Here is a 21,478-nt window from a genome sequence, read left to right as displayed (position 1 = left end):
AGTTATATAAATCAAAATGTGTACAACCACAGAGGTAGTTAACACCACTATCTCTACCACATCTCATATTTACCATTTCTTTTTTGGTGGTGAGAATATTTAAGATGCCAAAAGGTGAAAAAAAAAAAAAAAAAAACAGCAAAAATGGAATAAGGAACAAATAAGACAAAAAAAAAAAAGCAAGATCATGGACCTAAATGTAACTATACTGATAATCACACTAAATGGAAAATGTTCTCAACATCCCAGTTGAAAGGCAGAGATTGTCAAACTGGATTAAAAAACCAAGAACCTATTCTATATAGCCAGAAATACACCATAAATATAAAGGGATACATAAGTTAAAATTCAAAGATGGGCTAACATACTGTACACAAGACTAATCAGAAGGAAGTTAGGATGATTATACAAATAACAGAACAACAACAACAAAAAAAAAACCTTACTTCAGAGCAAAGAATATACCAGAGATAAAGAAGGTGTGTTCATAATTATAAGATGCAAATAATTCAAGAGGACAAAACCCTAAATTAATTTCACCTAATAAAAAAGTTTCAAAATATATAAAGTCATGCTCTAAAACTGAAAGAATAAATGGCAAATTCACAGTTAAAGTTAAAGGTTTCTTAAGTATCTATTAATAATAACAGAATAAGAAAAAGCATCATTTATGATATGAAACACTTTAACACCATCAATGAACTTATTGTAATTTTACGTTTATAGAATACTCTACCAGACACAGCACAGTATACATTCTCTTCAAGTGCACGTGAAATATGTATCAAGATAGGCTTTGTTCTGGCTCATAAAAAATTGTCTCAATAGATAAAATTCAAGTCTTAGTATGTTCTCTTTCCACAGTGAAATTAAATTGCAATTAAACAAAATAAATACCTTTTGGCTCTCTGAGCGGCACCATGGCGGTCGGCAAGAACAAGCGCCTTAATAAAGGAGGCAAAAAGGGAGCGAAAAAGAAAGTGGTTGACCCATTTTCTAAAAAAGATTGGTATGATGTGAAAGCACCAGCTATGTTCAATATAAGGAATATTGGGAAAACATTGGTCACGAGAACTCAAGGAACCAAAATCGCATCTGACGGCCTCAAAGGTCATGTTTTTGAAGTGAGTCTTGCTGATCTGCAGAATGATGAAGTAGCATTTAGAAAATTCAAGCTAATTACTGAGGATGTTCAGGGCAAAAACTGCCTAATTTTCATGGTATGGATCTTACCCATGACAAAATGTGCTCCATGGTCAAAAAATGGCAGACCATGATTGAAGCTCAGTTGATGTCAAGACTGCCGATGGTTACTTGCTTCGTCTGTTCTGTGTGGGTTTTACTAAAAAGCGCAACAATCAGATTCGGAAGACCTCTTACGCCCAGCACCAGCAGGTGCACCAGATCCGCAAGAAGATGATGGAAATCATGACCCGAAAGGTGCACATGACTTGAAAGAGGTGGTCAATAAATTGATTCCAGATAGCATTGGAAAAGACATAGAAAAGGCTTGCCAATCTATTTATCCACTCCAGGATGTCTTCGTTAGAAAAGTAAAAATGCTGAAGAAGCCCAAATTTGAATTGGGAAAACTCATGGAGCTACATGGTGAAGGTAGTAGTTCTGGAAAAGCTACTGGGGATGAGACAGGTGCTAAAGTTGAACGAGCTGATGGATACAAGCCACCAGTCCAAGAATCAGTTTAAAATGCAGACTTAATAGTGACAAATAAAAGATCTTATTTGTGGTAAAATAAATAAATAAATAAATAAATAAATTTTCCTGGAAATGTCCCCAAACTGGAACTAGATAAAATACTTCTAGATAACTCATGAGTCAAAAAAAGAAAAATAAGAAATTTGTGGCATGTTGTTGAACAGTATTCAGGGGAATTTTATAGCACTATATGCCTAGATGGGTTTCCTTGGTAGCTCAGCTGGTAAAGAATCCACCTGCAATGCAGAAGACCCCAGTTTCATTCCTGGGTTAAGAAGATCTGCTGGAGAAGGGATAGGCTACCCACTCAAGTATTCTTGGGCTTTCCTGGTAGCTCCAGCTGGTAAAGAATCTGCCTGCAATGTGGGAATTCTGGGTTTGATCCCTGAGTTGGGAAGATTCCCTGGAGAAGGGAAAAGCTACCCATTCCAGGATTTTAGCCTGGAGAATTCCACGGACTGTGTAGTCCATGGGGTCCCAAAGAGTTGGAGATGATTGAGTGACTTTCACTTTCACTTTCATAGGCCTACATTGGAAGTGAAACAGGTCTCAATTCAGTAACATCAGCCTTTCTCAAGAAATTTTAGAAGAAGGGAAAGACACAATCTTTTATTGTAAATATACACCAGGAAATTCAGATTATTCTTAATATGAAATAAAACATAACATTAAAGAAAACAGAAATATAAGCTCTAGTCTTTTTCAATTCCTTTTTTCATTGCAATTGAGTTTTGAGGGATTTTTCTAATGCTTATTTCTGATCATAAACATTTGATATTGTTAAACTATTTAACATGTGACCTAAATTCAAATTTTATTTAAATATGTATTGGCAAAAAAGAATACTCAAAATGTAACATCCTAAACACACATGCACAAACAAACATCCATACACACACAGTGTGACATAAGCAATTCCTAAGCCTCCAGATGCACATGCACCACGTCCCTCGCTATAGTACTGAGTTTTAGCCAATGACGTGAACAAATTCTAAGACTTTAGTATGTGATGAAGCACATCAGACAATAAAGCAGCCCTAGCTGATGTGGAGTTCTTTCTTATTACAAAAATATAAAATACTAAATTACATTTTATAAATTGACTTAGAAATATTCATGTTTTTGAAGTTCCAAAAATTAGATATAAATGAGAGAATTATATGATGCCAGAAACAGAATTTAAAGCTAGATTTTTACAACTGAAGTATAGCTGATACACAATATTAATTTCTGGCATACATCATATGATACCAATATTTTTATAGGTTGTACTTAATATATAATTATAAAATAATGCCTATATTTCCTTGTGTTATGCAATATATCCTTGTTCCTTATCTATCTTATACATAGTAGGTTGTATCTCTGAGTCCCACACTCCCACCTTGTGAGACTGGGCATCCTTGCCTCATTCCTGATTTTAGAGGAAAAAACAGAGAAGCGTTTTAACTGTGGCTTTGTCATAAATGGCATTTATTATGTTGAGATATGTTCCCTGTATATTTACTTTTATGAGCTAATTCTTTTAAATCACAAATTGGATGTTGAGTTTTGTCAAATGCTTTTTCTGCATTTATTGAGATAATCATATGATTGATTTAATTTTTTTTTTATTGAAGCACAGTTGATTTACAATGTTGTACTAGTTTCAGATGTACATCAAACTGATTCATGTATACATGCATCATGATACATGTATATCTATGTTTTCAGACTCTTTTCCTTTATGGGTTACTACAAAATATTAAGTACAGTCTCCTGTACTATACAAAAGGGCCTTGTTGGATACCTACTTAAAACATAGTAGTGTCTATATGTTAATCCAAAACTCCTAATGTATCCCTCCCTCTGCTTTCCTCTTTGGTAACCATAAGTTTGTTTTCTATGTCTGTGGGTCTATTTCTGTTTTGTATATAAGTTCATTTATATCTTTTTTTTTATTTCACATATAAGCAATATTATATGGAAAATCAAAATATATATAGAGGAACAACAAATGGATTATTAAGTGACTTATAACCAACATTAATGAAATATATAAATACAATATAATTTTCAAGCTGCTTAAGGAAAATATCTATGACCCTTCAATTCTAGACCCATCTGAACTGCCACTGAAGAGACCCATTTGAACTTCACTGTCAGCGAAGACATTTTCTGATACAACAGAATGTTCTTCATATATTGTTGCTCAATGTACTTGGGTAGAAAAGAAGGAAATATACAAAATTCAGGAGAAGGGTGTAGGGTGAAAATATCAACACTAAGCATAAAAATTAATGATTTTAGTAAATCTCAATATGCACCACAATAATTTACAATGGTGAGTTAAAACTATAGAATTAAGACAATATAGAATAACATCAAAGGTTACATGTGAGGAAAATCAATCTTTAAGCATTCTGAATCCTGGAATGTTTAGGTGGAGGATAAAGCTACAAACTTTAGTGTATTGTCAAATTGAATATATTTGTAAAAATCCAAAGACAACTATTATAAAAGCAGAAATATAAACAATTTAAAAGTGGTATCATGGGGAAAGGAATATGAATTGCAACCATCAGACTGAATGCACAACAACAACAAAATAAAATATATCTAAAAGAAGGAAGCAAGGAAGGAAGGAAAGGAGGGAGGGAGGGAGAAAAGGAGGGAAGAATGAATAAAGAGAAATATCCTGGAAAATATATTCATACAATACTATAAAGCAGATAACACTAATGAACTAGAGCATTATTTTAGACATGAATAAGTCACCAAAATGGCATGTTAGTGGCAAAAAAAGGAAATGATCAAAATATAGATAATGTATGGTAAAATCTCCCTTAGGTAAAGAATCTGCCTGCATGTAGGAACCTCAGTAAATGCAAGTTCAATCCTTGGGTCAGGAAGATCCCCTGGAGAGGGCCATGGCCACCCAGTCCAGTATTCTTGCCTGGAGAATTCCATGGACAGAGGAACCTGGTGGACTATAGTCACGGACTCACAAAGAATTGAACACAACTGAAGTGATTTAGCATGCATGCATGGTACAATTTATGCTTTTTAAAATATATTAAATGGTTATTATTACTATTATATACAGCATAAAAATGTAGGAGGTATACATACATGCCAACTTCACTTTGCTTATGACATAACTTAAGCTTAGGAGAAAAGAAAATTATGGAGTGAAAAATTCTGAGTTTGATTTATAATATTCTATTTTTCATGTTTTTCTTGCTGTAATATGTTATTCTTTTAAAAATAAAAGATACAAAATAAGCAGCTTGAAGTGTCAGCAGTTGTTATATCTATTTGGGAGGTAGAGTGCTATGTTATTCTTTATACTTTTATTTATTCTTCATTTATTTTAAACATAAATATTTTAATCTGAGGCAGTAGAGTTTAAACATTACAAAAGTTTCAAAAGCATGGAAGAAGTTATAAAACAGGAGTATTTATTTTCTTAGACCATATTTATATTACATATTGTAAATAATTTCAATTAAATTATTTCTTTTCCATCTACCATGCCTCCTTTGACAATAGCCAGGTTTGGGCTAAAATTTTCTCTATCCCATTTTGGATGTTTAGTACTGGTAACTATAGCTGATCTTATACTTTCCTTGTTTTTGGAGTCTAGCCAATAGATAAGTTTACCACCTCATTGTTGCTTGCTATTCTCCAGAAGCATCATATTATTAAATTATATCCAATAATCAGGAATTAAATGGTCAAATAATTTTGAAAGAGACCTTTAGTTCTAATAAACTGAACCACAGAGAAAAACTGGTTGTGAAGGGAGAATCTGATTTCTGAATCCATGTCACCCTATCAATTCCCCAGCTTCTATTTCTTCTTTTGTCTGTATTCTGCACTTCAAATGATTTCAGACAATTTCATATTTATAAAAAAATAGAAGAGGAAATAAATAAGGAACACTTTTGAGAAATACTAGAAAATTTTCATTTACTGAAAGTTTTTTCCATATTTTATATAAAATGTATATTATTGCTTAAAAATAACAAACATACTCTTGTTTAAGTGATAGATGTTTGAAGTTAATTTTGCTTTCATGAAATTCACATATAATCTGTAGTAAAGGGAAAGAGTTTAATAGCAATATATTAGAAATAAGTAGAAATTGGGCAAAGACTTAAGTTTGGGGTCAGAATTCTATTTTGATTCCAAAGATACACTTATATTTTTAATAATTTTTAGAGGCAGATTATAATACATGTATATTTGCTTCAGGAAATCTAGTTTTATACCAAGCAACATGAACAATATAAAAACTGCTTTTTCTTAGTTATTTTGAATATAAATTATAAATTGTCTTTCATGTGAACTAAATTGTTAATTTTTTAATGAAATAATGCATTCAATTTGCTGTATGCAATGAAATACATACAAAATAATAACCAATTATTTCTGGGGCATCATCAATTAGATATATTATTGATAAATATTATGATTAGATAAGAAAGGAAATTTTCACCTTGTCATTCTTTCAGTATAATTTTCCAAGAAAGATATATTTAGATTTGAAAGGAAGTTAAAATTGTTAATTTTTTTCAATAGAGATATCTTGAACATCTAACATGTGCCAGATAATTTTCTGTTTTATATGGCTATAAAGATTAAAGATGTAGACACCACAGTTATACTCACCAACATCAAATGAATGCCATGTAATATAATAAGTACTAACACAGAAGTACTCAACATTCAAAAAACTAAGATCATGGCATCCAGTCCCATCACTTCATGGCATATAGATGGGGAAACAAGTATATGGGATCGCAAAGAGTCAGACACAACCGAGCCACTAAACAACAGCAACACAGAAGTATGCACAAACTACTTGGGAGCGTATTAAATTAAGAATATTATGTTAGAAAAGGGGGAAAAGGGGGACATCCCAGGGAAAAAGACTCATGTATATAATTCATATGTAATCCATATTGTCAATTCAAGAAACCACAAAGTAGCTCACTAGTACAGAAAGATAGACCATGAATATCAAAGATACAACTGGAAATATATGGACTAATCCACAGACATGGCTTATTTCTGAAATAAGCAAGTTTCTGTACCTATCATGTCTAAGGAATTATAAAATTATAAATGTTAAATGTTATCCAGACATTTTAATATTGACATGTCATGCATTTACACCAGGGAATTAGATTAAAAGATATAAACATATCACACATTTAATAAAGAAGATTGCACACTCATCCTTATGCATTATCTTGAACTTATTTGGAAGTTGGTTACTAAAATTTAAATAATTTATTCTCTTATTACAATACTCCACAATCAACAGGATTGCTACTAAATTTATTGAGACCTTTTATTGAACTTTATTTTAACAAATCAATAGTAATAATATTGGTCAACAGTGACAGCTTAATTAAAGCAATATATTTTTCTAGGATTTGATTAGTGGAACTCTTTGTTTAAAAGATGGTAACTACACCTCTTTGACGAAATCTACAGGCCCTTAATAAATAGTTGTTTGTTTGTTTTTTTAATGAACTTGGAATCATACACACTCCATTGGGTTGAATTGCCACAAAAGAAGGATTTTCCCTTAATGCACTGTGTCCCTTGGTTTATGGCTGTCTAGCATGGTAGGGGTTTAGCAAAAATAAATCTCTGTAACTGCTAGTCAAACAATGACAGTTAGTAGAAGTAAAAACCTAGAAGCTTTTACTCAGTGCTATCAAGGTAATAATTAACTATTTATAGCAAAAAGAAAAAGCATGATAATAAAAAAGTCAGAAGTTAATAAAGAAAGGGAATGAAGTAACTGCATGCACACCATACCCATGCAATCATCATAAATATCCTGATAAAGAAGCCGTCTCTTTAACAAAGCAACTCTATCAGAGAATCAAACAGCAGAAACTGGAGAGGATCCATAGATCATTTTTCATTCTACTTCATCAGACTCCAACTCCATGCCTTCCTGACCGCAGAGATAATTCATACTTAGATTTCAAAATTTAATGCTTTGTTAGGGAGGTTTCCCTTGGTCAAAGTGTGATTTAAAAAAAAAAAAAAAAGAATTCTACAAAGCAAAAGGTAATTCTGAACCAGAAAGCATGGAAATAAAGATTCACAGTTATGAAAAATACTACTGATCTTCCACATAAGTAAGCCAATTTTCATATTTTAAATATAATTTTAGGATACAACCAAGTTATTGCTACCAAAACAACTGTCCCACAACCAATGTGATGTGAATGATTCAACAGAAAAAATAGTTTTCCACTACCACAGTCACTTTAGACAGGCAATAAAATAAGATGAATATTAAACATAATAATCTGATTGACTTATTGAGATAGATAGGGTAGAGAGAGAGAGAAAGGGAGAAAATACATATTGCTTTATGGTTTAAAATTACTTTCATACATTTTCTCATATAGGCAAATAATTAATCTGTTGAATGTCTGTTATCTTCCAAGGAACATTATGTACACAATATCATTTAATCCTAACTGCAACAGTCACTCAAATACTAAATCTGGCTTAAACAAGTCTTTTTTGGTTTTTTTTGGTTCCTGTTCCAATCATCTTTAAGTGAAAACATATCACTTTAGCTAAAATGCATGATACCTAGAAAGAAGGAGAGTATCCAAAATCTCCTATTAGACATTTCTGGCTATCATGTTCCAATCAGTTGCATTATCTGATGAGTGATTCATAATCTCTGAATGTGTGTGAGAGTGTTTGTGTGGCATCTGTGTTTGTGTTGCAAGCAATCAGAAATAGTAACTGAAGAATGACAGAGAGAGCACTAGCAAATGGAGAATGAATGGGCAATGGGTGATGGAGACGGCTGGGGGTGGTTAAGACTCTTTGGATTAAGAGGTATGTTTGTCATCTGCTGTGTTGTTTTATTTGCACATCTGGTACAATGACTGGCAGTGAGGTGCTTCATAAATATGTTTCATGGTTGATAGAGATTCAGAATGAAGGTTTCCACAGGCGATAACATTTCACAAATTTTGCTATTCCTGTACCATAAGCAATGAGACTTCACATATGACATTGTGGTTTTATCTTTGTTTGGCCTTTAGATGGGGAAACAATGGAAACAGTGACAGACTTTATTTTCTTGGGCTCCAAAATCACTGTGAATGGTGACTGAAGCCATGAAATTAAAAGAAGCTTGCTTCTTGGAAGAAAAGCCATGACAAACCTAGAGAGTATATTAAAAAGCAGAGACATTACTTTGCCAACAAAGGTCTGTATGGTCAAAATTATGGTTCTTCCAGTAGTCATGTATGGATGTGAGAGTTGGACCATAAAGAAGGCTGAGTGCCGAAGTATTGATATTTTTGAACTGTGGTGTTGGAAAACACTCTTGAGAGTCCCTTGGACAGCAAGGAGATCAAATAAGTCAATTCTAAAGGAAATGAATCCTGAATATTCATTGTAAGGATTGATGCTGAAGCTGAAGCTCCAATACTTTTGGCCTTCAGATGCGAAGAACTGACTGGTAGGAAAATACCCTGATGCTGGTAAAGACTGAAGGCAGGAGGAAAAGGGGAAGACAGAGGACAAGATGGTTTCATGGCATCACTGACATGATGGAAATGGACATGAGTTTGAGCAAGCTCCTTGACAGGGAAGCCTGGCATGCTGCAGTCTAGGGGTCATAAAGAGTCAGACATGACTGAGCAACTGAACAGCAATAAGCCTTTAATAATAAATAAATAACTGATTCTCTATATGTATCTTAGCTTTTCCTCATTCTTCAGGTAATCAAACACAGGAAACCTTTTGGTTTTGTTCAATGCATAGCACAGAACCTAACACATAGGAGGTGTTTAGTGAGTGAGATAGTAAAAAGCACATGAGCAAACACAATCTGAAGAACATGAGTGATGAAATATTAAAATAACTCTCATTATCCAGGAATAAATTCTCTCTCATTATCAATTAGGCAATGGCAAAGGGGACAAAATTTGGGAACCATCATTCACCTATGATCATAACCATTTATTTACAAAAAGCTTTTCAGAGAGGCAGTATTTGAATTTGTTAAGATCACAGCAAACTCTGAAATTTGGTGATGGACAGGGAAGCCTGACGTGCTGCCGTCCATGGGGTCGCAAGAGTCAGACACGACTGAACTGACTAACTGAAGATCACAGACTCCAGAGACACATCTTGTGGAAATGTGTCCATCTCTTATGTGCCTCCATTTCTCTTGCCTAAAGGATTATAATAGTGTCTATTATAGAATTAAATTATTATTATGAAATATTTATATTTATCCAAATAAATAAATACTTAATCATACTACATACAAAATAATGTAGTATATTTCCAACAAGTTCAAAGTACAGAGTTCCACTTGTTAAGCTATTAATCTTCAAGTGGCAAGCAATAAACTTTGAACAGTTGACATAAATTAACAAAAAAATAAAGCTAATTATGGATAACATTGCTGTGAACCTTATTATATTCTTCAGATTTTTGGAAATGTTTGGTGAAGTAGACTTTAGCCTAACTAAACATCATCCCAACTCAAATTCAGTAATATACAAACATCAAGTTGAAAGATAACACAGTATTTAATAATTTGAGGATAAAAGTGAAAATTAAAAAAAAAAACTTCTATAGTAGCTTCTATTGTCTTTATTTTTTTTGTTTTATTTTTTTAATTTTATTTTATTTTTAAACTTTACATAATTGTATTAGTTTTGCCAAATATCAAAATGAATCCGCCACAGGTATACATGTGTTCCCCATCCTAAACCCTCCTCCCTCCTCCCTCCCCATACCATCCCTCTGGGTCTTCCCAGTGCACTAGCCCCAAGCATCCAGTATCGTGCATGGAACCTGGACTGGCAACTCGTTTCAATTTCAGATTTTTCAAACTATTTATGAAGTGGATTATTTTTACCTTATATGTAAGTGTCCATAAAAACACATAGTTTAAAAATGTGTATAGTTTACAATTAATTCAGTAGATACATACAGAAACTTACCATGCACCTGTAAAATAGAAGATGTTCTCTCAGCATTTGTTGAATACACTTTGGAAGACTTTGCTGTGTCAGATAATAATACAATGAGAATATCTGTCATCATGTAATTGTTCTTTATAATAAAAGGATACTGGCTAGGTGATGTGTAAACCAGGAAGTAAGTAAAGGTAAACTAGGTTTAACTACACAGTGGGCTCCTGGCTCAGCTGGTATAGAATTCACCTGTAATGTGGGATCCTGGGTTCGATCCCTGGGTTGGGAAGATCCCCTGGAGAAGGCAAAGGCTATCCGCTCCAGTATATTGGCCTGGAGAATTCCATGGACTATATAGTCCATGAGGTCACAAAGCGTCAAATGCAACTGAGCAACTTTCACTTTCAAATATAAAACTTTCACTTTTAAATATAAAAGGCAATGGCACCCCACTTCAGTACTCTTGCCTGGAAAATCCCATGGACGGAGGAGCCTGGTAGGCTGCAGTCCATGAGGTCGCTAATAGTCGGACGCGACTGAGCGACTTCCCTTTCACTTTTCACTTTCAAGCATAGGAGAAGGAAATGGCAACCCACTCCAGTGTTCTTGCCTGGAGAATCCCAGGGACGGGGGAGCCTGATGGGCTGCCGTCTATGGGGTCGCACAGAGTCGGACACGACTGAAGCGACTTAGCAGCAGCAGCAGCAGTGATTAACATTCAGATAGTTAGATGAAATATTTTTCCCATTGACATGAAAGAGGGAAATTTTATAGAAGTTTGATGAAACTGTGAAAAACTGCATAAATTCCATCATTTTGCTAAAATATTGGGGTTTAAGTGTTCTGATAAAAATACTGGAATGAAGGTTTCCTTCTTCTTCTTCTTTTTTTTTTTAAATAAATCTTACCTTCTAACAAGGAAGCCCATGATCAGATGGTTTCACTGTTGAACTATATCAAATATATTAAGAACCAATGCCAATTCTAAAAATATCCCCCAAAATTGAAAAGTAGGGAACACTTCCTAACTCGTTTTATAAAGCCAATATTATCCTGATACCAAATATGCTACAGAAAAAGAAAATTAAATGTCCAAATATCTGATGAACATAAATGTAATAATCCTTAGTAAATTTTAGCAAAATATACAAATAATTCATACAACTCAATATTGAAAAAAAAAAAAAACAACTCAATCCAAAAAATGGACAAAAGATCTAAATAGACATTTTTCCAAAGAAGATATACAAATAGCCAACAGGTGTATGAAAAGATGCCCCACAATGGTGTTGGAGAAATGCAAATCAAAACCACAATGCAGTAACATGTTACACTGGTCAGAATTTCCATCATCAAAAAAGTCTATAATAATAAATGCTAGAGAAGGTGTGGAGAAAAGGAAAAATTCCTATGTGGTGGTGGGAATGTAAACCATTGCAACCATTATGGAAAAGAGCAGTGAGTTTCCTTGAACACTAAAAATAGAGCTGCCATATGATCTAGCAATCCCACTCCTGGGTATATATCTGGAAAAACAAAAACTCTAATTTGAAAAGATATGTAAATCCCAATGTTCACAGCAGCACTACTTAAAATAGCCAAGACATGGAAACAACCCAAGTGTCCATCAATGGATACTTGGCTTAAGAAAATATGATATATACATAAAATGGGTATCACTCAGTTATAAAAAAGAATGAAATATTGCCACTTGCAACACATAGATGGACCTAAGAGTATATTCAACTTAGAAAAGTAAGTCAGACAGAAAAAGCCAAATAATATATGATATCACTTATCTGTGGAATCTAAAAATAATACAAATGACTCTATATACAAAACAGAAACAGACTCACAGACATATACAATAAACATGGTTAACAAAGGGGAAGTGGGGAGGATAAATGGTCAAAAGGTTTATCAAAAAATAAAAAGAAAAGTAACAAGGATTTGTGAAGAAATTAAAACTTTTGCACACTGTTGCTAAGAATGTTAAATAGCGCAGCTGTTATGAACATAGTATGGCAGTTCCTCAAAAAATTAAAAATAGGATTACTATAGTTTAGCAATCCCACTTCTTGGCATATATCCAAAAGAAATAAAATCCAGACCTCAAAGAGATATACACACTCCTATGTTCATCACATTATTCTCAATAGTAAAAATTCAGAAACAACTGAAGTGCCCATCAATGGATAAATAAATTGTGTGTGTGTATACAATAGAATATGTGATATTATTCAGACTTAGAAAAGAAGGAAATTCTGCAATGTAGGACAGCATGGATGAACCTAGAGGACATTATGCTAAGTGAAATAAGCCAGTTGCAGAAAGCTGAGTACTACATGAGTTCACTTGTGTAAAATATCTAAAACAGCCAAACACCATAGCAACAGAGAATAGAATGGTGGATGGTGGGGACTGGGAAGAGGGGAAACAGGAAATTGCTGTTCATAGGGTATGTATAAAATGAATAAGTTTCAGAGATCTGTTCTACAACATGGTAACTATAATTAACAACACTGTATCATACATTTCACTTCCCAAGTGCCTCAGTAGTAAAGAAGTAGGTTCCCCATTCAGGGGCCACAGGAGACACTGGTTTGATCCCTGGGTCAGGAAGTTCCACTGGAGTAGGAAATGGCAACCCACTCTAGTATTCTTGCCTGGAAAATCCCATGGCAAAAGGACCTGGTGGGCAACAGTCCATAGGTTCTCAAAGAGTTGGACATGTCTGGCCACGCACATGTTTCAAAATTAATTAAAAGGGTAAATTCCCATATTTTGTATTTGTAACACAGTAACAATAAATTTCTAAGTGTTTGCAAAAGAAAAAAAAATTGTCAGAACTGAGGAGTTCTGTAATTATTCTCTTTTCTGCTTCAATTCTAAACTACCTATATAAAAATGCAAATCAAAACCACTATGAGGTACCATTTCACGCCAGTCAGAATGGCTGCGATCCAAAAGTCTACAAGTAATAAATGCTGGAGAGGGTGTGGAGAAAAGGGAACCCTCTTACACTGTTGGTGGGAATGCAAACTAGTACAGCCACTATGGAGAACAGTGTGGAGATTCCTTAAAAAAACTGGAAATAGAACTGCCTTATGATCCAGCAATCCCACTGCTGGGCATACACACTGAGAAAACCAGAATTGAAAGAGACACGTGTACCCCAATGTTCATCACATCACTGTTTATAATAGCCAGGACATGGAAGCAACCTAGATGTCCATCAGCAGATAAATGGATAAGAAAGCTGTGGTACATATACACAATGGAGTATTACTCAGCCATTAAAAAGAATACATTTGAATCAGTTCTAATGAGGTGGATGAAACTGGAACCTATTATACAGAGTGAAGTAAGCCAGAAAGAAAAACACCAATACAGTATACTAACGCATATATATGGAATTTAGAAAGATGGTAACAATAACCCTGTGTACGAGACAGCAAAAGAGACACTGATGTATAGATCAGTCTTATGGACTCTGTGGGAGAGGGAGAGGGTGGAGAGAATATGGAAAATGGCATTGAAACATGTATAATATCATGTATGAAACGAGTCGCCAGTCCAGTGATGCACGATACTGTATGCTTGGGGCTGGTGCACTGGGATGTCCCAGAGGGAGGGTATGGGGAGGGAGGAGGGAGGAGGGTTCAGGATGGGGAACACAGATATACCTGTTGCGGATTCATTTTGATATTTGGCAAAACTAATACAATTTTGTAAAGTTTAAAAATAAAATAAAATTAAAAAAAAAAGAAGGCAAACAAAAAGGCAGGTGTACATAGAAATATTTTTAAAGTTGATAATGCAGAACCTGACTTATGTATACCAGCAATTATGCTTACTAAATCTGAACCCCAAGACAATAGATTTATACAAACAGATTTCTTTGGCCATGCACTTCCAAATACTTTTTCCACATTGACCAACTAAGACAGTGTAGTTACCCCTAAGGTAGCATGAGTGAGAAGGTGAGGACAGGATAAGATACATAAATTGATCTACCCTCATACTGGAGAAAATGTCATGAGAGGGAAATAAGGAGTCACTGTGGCCAAACAAAACCAAAATATACTGAATATTCCTATAAAATAAAAATAATTTTAGATTTTTAAATTACCTTAATTTGCAAAAATTATACCACAGCTAGCCCTTGAACAAGTGGGGCATAGGGGGCACCAATCTTTCATATAGTCAAAAATCCAAATATGTGGGAGGAATTGGCCTCCTGCATCTGTGGATTCAACCAACTGCTAATGTATAGCACAGTGGCATTACCATTAAATAAATCTACCTACATGTTGATCTGTTAAAGCCCATGGAGTTCAACGGGTAACTCTAGCCAATTGTTTTTGTAATTAACTTTTTGTAGGATTTACATTTCTCATGATTAAATAGCCGCTTTTTATGATTTACAAAAAACTATCCTTTAAAGCTGGAGAAGGCAATGGCAACCCACTCCAGTACTCTTGTCTGGAAAATCCCATGGACGGAGGAGCCTGGTAGGCTGCAGTCCATGGGGTTGCTAAGAGTTGGACATGACTGAGTGACTTCACTTTCACTTTTCACTTTCATGCATTGGAGAAGGAAATGGCAACCCCCTCCAGTGTTCTTGCCTGGAGAATCCCAGGGATGGCGGAGCCTGGTGGGCTGCCGTCTACGGGGTCACACAGTGTTGTACACAACTGAAGTGACTTAGCAGCAGCAGCATCCTTTAAAGCAGCCATTTCTTCTACCCAACAGTGAATATATTTAAAATAATTATGAAAAGCAATAGAAAAATCTTTTCCTAGATACACAGTTTACTCAATATTACTGGTGTTTTAATATTCAATTACACTGTGAATTGATGTCACTCTAGTTTTATTTCAAGAAAATGTACTGACAACAAAGGAAATGTTTTTAAATGTACATACATATTAATTTAGTACTTTTTAATTGGAGAAGGATCTGTCAGAATGACTTGGGACTTTCTCAATGACCATTTCTCTTTTGATAGAAGAAGTGTTGTATCCCTAGGGTTTGGAGTAGCATTTTTTCTTTAAGAAAATCACTGCTTAAAGTGGAAAGATATCAGAGAAATAAGTGCATAATCAACCCTGAGTTGAATGTTCCAAACATACATGATCTTTCTACTTATTCTAAATAATGCAAATTTTATACGACTTGCATGCAACCCAAATTCCATCTCATTCATTCTCTGTTTTCCCTACAAAATATAAGATTGAATAGATAGGAATATGCTCGATTATGAGACTACACGTGGTAATACAAAGGTGAGTGAAAGGACCTAATCAATTAATATTATATTTTTAATATTATTTGCATTGGAAGTATTTAGTACTAGTGTAAAGAAGATATAATCACAAAACTACAAGAGATCTTGTTAAAATGGATGAGTAATGAATCACCCATATATGCATATAAACTATAATTACTATGGGATATGAATTGGAAATTCAGCACATAGAATGCATATGTACACGGAGCACACACTTTTATAATCAGATATCCATATATTTCCCATGTGAAAAAAGAAAAACAAAAACAGCTTAGAGTTTTAACAAAGTTAGTGCTACTTGATAGTCACCATTTACAAACAAACTGCATAGACCTGAACACCTTTCCACAGATAGTTTCTCACCTCTCTGATAATATACACAGTTTAAAGATGAAAATATTATTGAAGAGGGGTTTGTTGATCTCTACACTTCAGAAGGAAAAGCATGTGTTTTCTTTTAAAATATCATCTGCTTCTTTGACTTCTCCTCTACAGTTCTAAGAAGCAATACCATTTTTTTCTGATTCTGTATGATTTTTCTTATCTTAGAAAGTTACAAGGCAAGACTTGATCCTGGTCCTTCATTCAAATCTAGATATGCTGCTCAACACCCAGGCTTTGACTGTCTTACTATATATTTGCATATTTGTTCATGTGTTTTTAAAATGAACCATCTGAAGAGCACATCAGAGTCATGCAATATTCAATTTTAGTAAAAAACTATATGTAACTCACAATAATGAATCTGGAATAAGTATAAAATGTCTGTTTATTTGGGATAAGATAATACAAATATATCAAGTGTTCTGGGTAGTAAGTAGAAAGACATGTTCAAAAACAGGAATCCTTAGATTCAGCTTCTTAAATTTACATGTGTGTGTGTTCCTCTGACTTACTAAGGCATGCCTATGTAGTTTTATGTTTATTCCAGATACATTAATCATTGAGAGTTCATTTCAAATAAATCAAGTTGTTGAACAGCAATTTTGTTGGCTGTGAACACTAAACATAATGGCAGAAAACAGAATCTCAAGGTGATATGAAAGGTTTTCTCTTTTCTCTTCTTGGTCATTGAAGCAGATGTGTACAAACCTGAAGTTGAGCACACATACAATATGCTTTTCTAAAATATATGTTGTTTTTGTATGCTATATGAAGTGGTGTATTTTGATATTAAGTTTTGCTGGGCTAGGCTGGTAAAAATTGCTTTTTTCTTCACCATAGATAAATGAGCATTTGGTGTTACAGGCCCATCTCAGAGGACATCAATATCTAAGAACAATTTTGTTCTGACTTTGTATTTTTCTGTGTGATCCCTTTCCAATCTTTATTCTGCCCTTTATTATTTTCCTTTTTTCCCCTTATTCAGTATTATCATAAAATAACACTCCTAAATATCACCCTGTTTCTTCTTTTAAAGGATTTTCTCCTTGGTAATTGTCAGTCCAATTAGGGCTTACTTCTACCAATTTCACCTACTTTTCATATTTAGTTTTATTTTCTGCTGCTACTGCTGCTAAGTCACTTCAGTCGTGTCCGTCCCTGGGATTCTCCAGGCAAGAACACTGGAGTGGGTTGCCATTTCCTTCTCCAATGTATGAAAGTGAAAAGTGAAAGGGAAGTCGCTCAGTCGTGTCCGACTCTTAGTGACCCCATGGACTGCAGCCTACCAGGCTCCTCCATCCATGGGATTTTCCAGGCAAAGTACTGGAGTGGGGTGCCACTTTATTTTCTACTCACATACAAAAAAGTTTTATCTGCCTGACTTATCATTCTGGAATAAAATTACTCTCATCTTTCTGAGAGAGTCAATTCCTAGGTAGGTTGAAAAGAAGTCCAGGGTCCCTGAGGAGGAGAAAACAGTCTCAAGCCCTTGAGAAGGAAAAAGGGGTCTGGGGCTCTCAAGGAGAAAAGTACAAACATTTTTTCCTACATGCTTTGTCTTAGTCAATATAACAATGTATCTTGCTTGAGGACATGTTTCTCCTTAACAAGAAGGTTTTCTGAATAATCTTGTTATCTTAAGACATATGTTGTGGAAGTGGGTCTGGTAAAAGTATATAAGGCCTTGATACAAGTAGCAAGTGGGGACACTCTCTGTTCCCCTTCTGATGTATTTGTCAGAGGCTTTCTCTGTCACTTTTCTTATTTTAATAAAACTCTGCTACACAAAAGCTCTTGAGTGATCAAGAGTCCCTGGTCCTGAAGCTAAATCGTCTTCTTTGGAGATCATGAGTGTGACACCATTCACCCCGTAAGTTATCATTTCTTTGCAAGTTGAAGGACATTACTCAGAATTCTCAGATTTTCTTCTTTTTCTAGGTGGTATGTGATTTTATCATTTTTGTTGTTGTTGTTGTTGTTGTTGTTGGCTGTGGTGGTGGGAAATGGGGTAAGATGTCTTCACCAAACTATATTGTAATTCATGGTAGAGCAAATTCTTTCACCGTGTCAATAGCAATGCTATACTGCAAATCTGTTTTAATTTGCCATTTTAACACTAGTGGGTAGGTGGCATAAGTGAACATAGCAGATGTAATTTTGTGTGAATTTACAGGATTTAGAGGCTGCATTTATAAGCAGAATGTATTTAGGATTTGGGAAAAACAGGGATTTCCTACTAAATGATGCTGTGCAATTCCTTTCAGTTCCACGGGGCTCACCATACTCTCTTCATTGACCTACACTTTTAGTTAATGTACATTGATTATGGCTGGCTTTGATAATCTCACTTACTGTTAGAAACAGAAAAATGTGTGTGTTTTTTGTATATTCTAGTATTTGTATGCATAATGCACACTTATTTTATTTTAAAATTGCACAGTTAGAAATATATGTGCTCATAAAAAGGTATCTTTGTTGATATAATATTTCCTAAAGGATTTATGAAATTTTACAAATCAAATACAGAAAGTTATTAAAATCTTCAGGAGTTCTATGCCATACTATTTTTTTATATACTAATTTTTATTAGTATACAAACTAGTATATACTAGTTTTTATATACTAATTTTAAAATTAACATTGAGAAGTAATATATCTTAACATATAGCCTTGTTCAGAAATAGTAAAACACTTATCAGCTAATCCTACCTAGAAAGTTAGTGTTTTGAATCTATCAACTACTAATATCCTTGTATAATAACTATAATACCAGTTTATAACTTGAATATCAGATTGACATCCAAAAAGCCTGCCACACATATCTTTGTGTTGTTCTCTTCATATATCACTACTCTAAATCTTCTCATAATTTTCCTAGTAGCAATTCATTTTCATGGACATTAAAGTCCCAAAGCTGAGTGTCTTAGAGAAGACTTTGCAAAATTCTTCTGTCTCTCATTTACTATTCTTTAGTATTAATTTAAATCATCACCAGTCTTGACACCTGTCATGAAGCACAAGCCTTTCAAGCTACAAAGCTACTATGAATTTGTAACTGACATGCACTGATTTGAGAGGAAAAGCTAATCATTGCTTCTTTTAAAAAAGAATGTGTAATGAAGGAGGCAACCTGGCTGAGAATTTTTCCTAAGAATGTGAAATTTAGGAGACTGTGGTAAGAATTTTTGCTGCTACAATGAGTAAATAGAGCCATTGCAAAACTTAATTGAAATGCATTTGAAGAGGATACATCTAATAACTATTTGATGACTGCCAAACAAAACAAAACTAAATGAGCTTACCTGGCTCCTTAGCAAATGTCAAAGACAATATGTCAAATTTTATTAAGTCTATTTCAATTCTTAAATTTTGGAACTGAGGTATTTTTGGTGGTGTTTGGCTAGCAGTCACTTTATCAAATGAATGATTTTGTAACATGGTTGATTACAGTCATATGAAAAACATGGACTTCTACAGTCATAATTGGACAGAAACTGTAACAAGGTTAGTTCTGTGTTGATTTTTAGGTTTTTAAAATATGCACACTCATATTAATGTTTGCACTATAAAAAGACTTTAAAAGTTGTATAAACTCAAAATGGTAATTTTAAGTATTTTCTCATAATTTCCACAATGTCATTCTGCAACTTGAACAACAAAATCTAAAAATAACACAAAGCTTATATAATTACCATCTTCCTGACTCATTTGCCTTTTTGTTGCTTGGTTTATATCTTGGTTCATCAACAACACCTTAGCAAGGATTATTTTTTTTTAATAAATAAAATAATAAAATAAATAGTGTTGGATGTTTACTTGCTAAGTCATTTCGGCTCTTTGAGACTGCATGGAGTGTAGCCTGCCAGGCTCCTCTGTCCATGGGATTTCCCAGGAAATAATACTGGAGTGGGGTGCCATTTCCTTCTCCAGGGGATCTTTCCAATCCAGGGATCAAACCTGCCTCTCCTGTGTCGGCAGGCAGATTCTTTACCACTGAGCCACAAAACAAAAACAACAACAATAAAAATCAGCCAACTAAACAGACAAACCTGACTCTCATAACTTCAATATTTTAACAAATTCAGAGATGGGATTTCTCTGGCAGTCCAGCGGTTAAGATTGCCCCTAAAGAGCATATGGATTCAATCCATGGCTGCTGCTGCTAAGTCGCTTCAGTCGTGTCCAACTCTGTGCGACCCCATAGACGGCAGCCCACCATGCTCCCCCGTCCCTGGGATTCTCCAGGCAAGAACACTGGAGTGGCGTGTCATTGCCTTCTCCGAATCCATGGCTCGGGAACTAAAATCTCAAATGCTATACGGGGAGCATTATGTAAGAGAAGTAATTTGTTGAAAGAAAAACAAACAAAAACAACCCCCTGAAATAATGATCAAAGGTTTGTACAACAATTCTCTCATTATCTATTATTTAGTGCATAAACACTTTCTTCTGATGGTATATATTTATCTACTCATTTATGAAATAAATAGTCATTTAATTAATAAATACTAATTTAATGTCTCATTAATGTATTAGGGATTATGCTAGCCATGGATATATAATTGTTGAAAAAAGAAAACTCTCCTGAAAGAATTTATAGCTCAAAATGTTGTTGGATAGATAAATAGGAAATGACAATGCAACAGTGTATAAAATTATATGTACTCATATATAAACACACATGCTTAGAAAGGCATAATACTTGGTCAAATATTAAAGACAAAATTAAACACTTTAAAAAATAAAAACACTAACATTATTATACAATGTTTACTTGAAGCTACAGTCAATACAATAAGACAAGAGAAACAAAGGAAAGATACAATGATTATTTAAAAAATAAACAGTAATGCCAACATTTCAAACAATACAGAAAATATTTCTATGATGTGAGAAAGATTTGATTTCTTTAATAGGGCAAAAATCAGACAAATCATAAAAACTTTATGACTATTACTATCTCACAAGAATGTCATTATATAATGATAAATAGGTCAATCCATTTGGAATACATAATAATCCCCAAAATGCTTACACTTAATAAAAAAGCAAAAATTTTATACACAAAAATTGACAGAACCAGAAGAAAATTTATATAGTAATTACCAAAGTAGCTGGT

At 34.1% G+C, this 21,478-nt stretch overlaps 1 protein-coding gene and 1 pseudogene across 3 annotated transcripts in view; one reads left to right on the top strand and one right to left on the bottom strand.

The window, feature by feature from the left end:
• Positions 1–21,478, bottom strand: part of NEGR1 (neuronal growth regulator 1) — a 1,047,432-nt gene that overhangs the window by 893,889 nt on the left and 132,065 nt on the right. The gene's annotated exons all lie outside the window — the stretch shown is intronic.
• Positions 903–1,743, top strand: LOC129655268 (40S ribosomal protein S3a-like; annotated as a pseudogene).

This window comes from Bubalus kerabau, chromosome 6 (assembly GCF_029407905.1).
Source record: "Bubalus kerabau isolate K-KA32 ecotype Philippines breed swamp buffalo chromosome 6, PCC_UOA_SB_1v2, whole genome shotgun sequence".
Taxonomy (NCBI): domain Eukaryota; kingdom Metazoa; phylum Chordata; class Mammalia; order Artiodactyla; family Bovidae; genus Bubalus; species Bubalus kerabau.
This window is presented reverse-complemented; position numbering and strand designations above follow the sequence as displayed.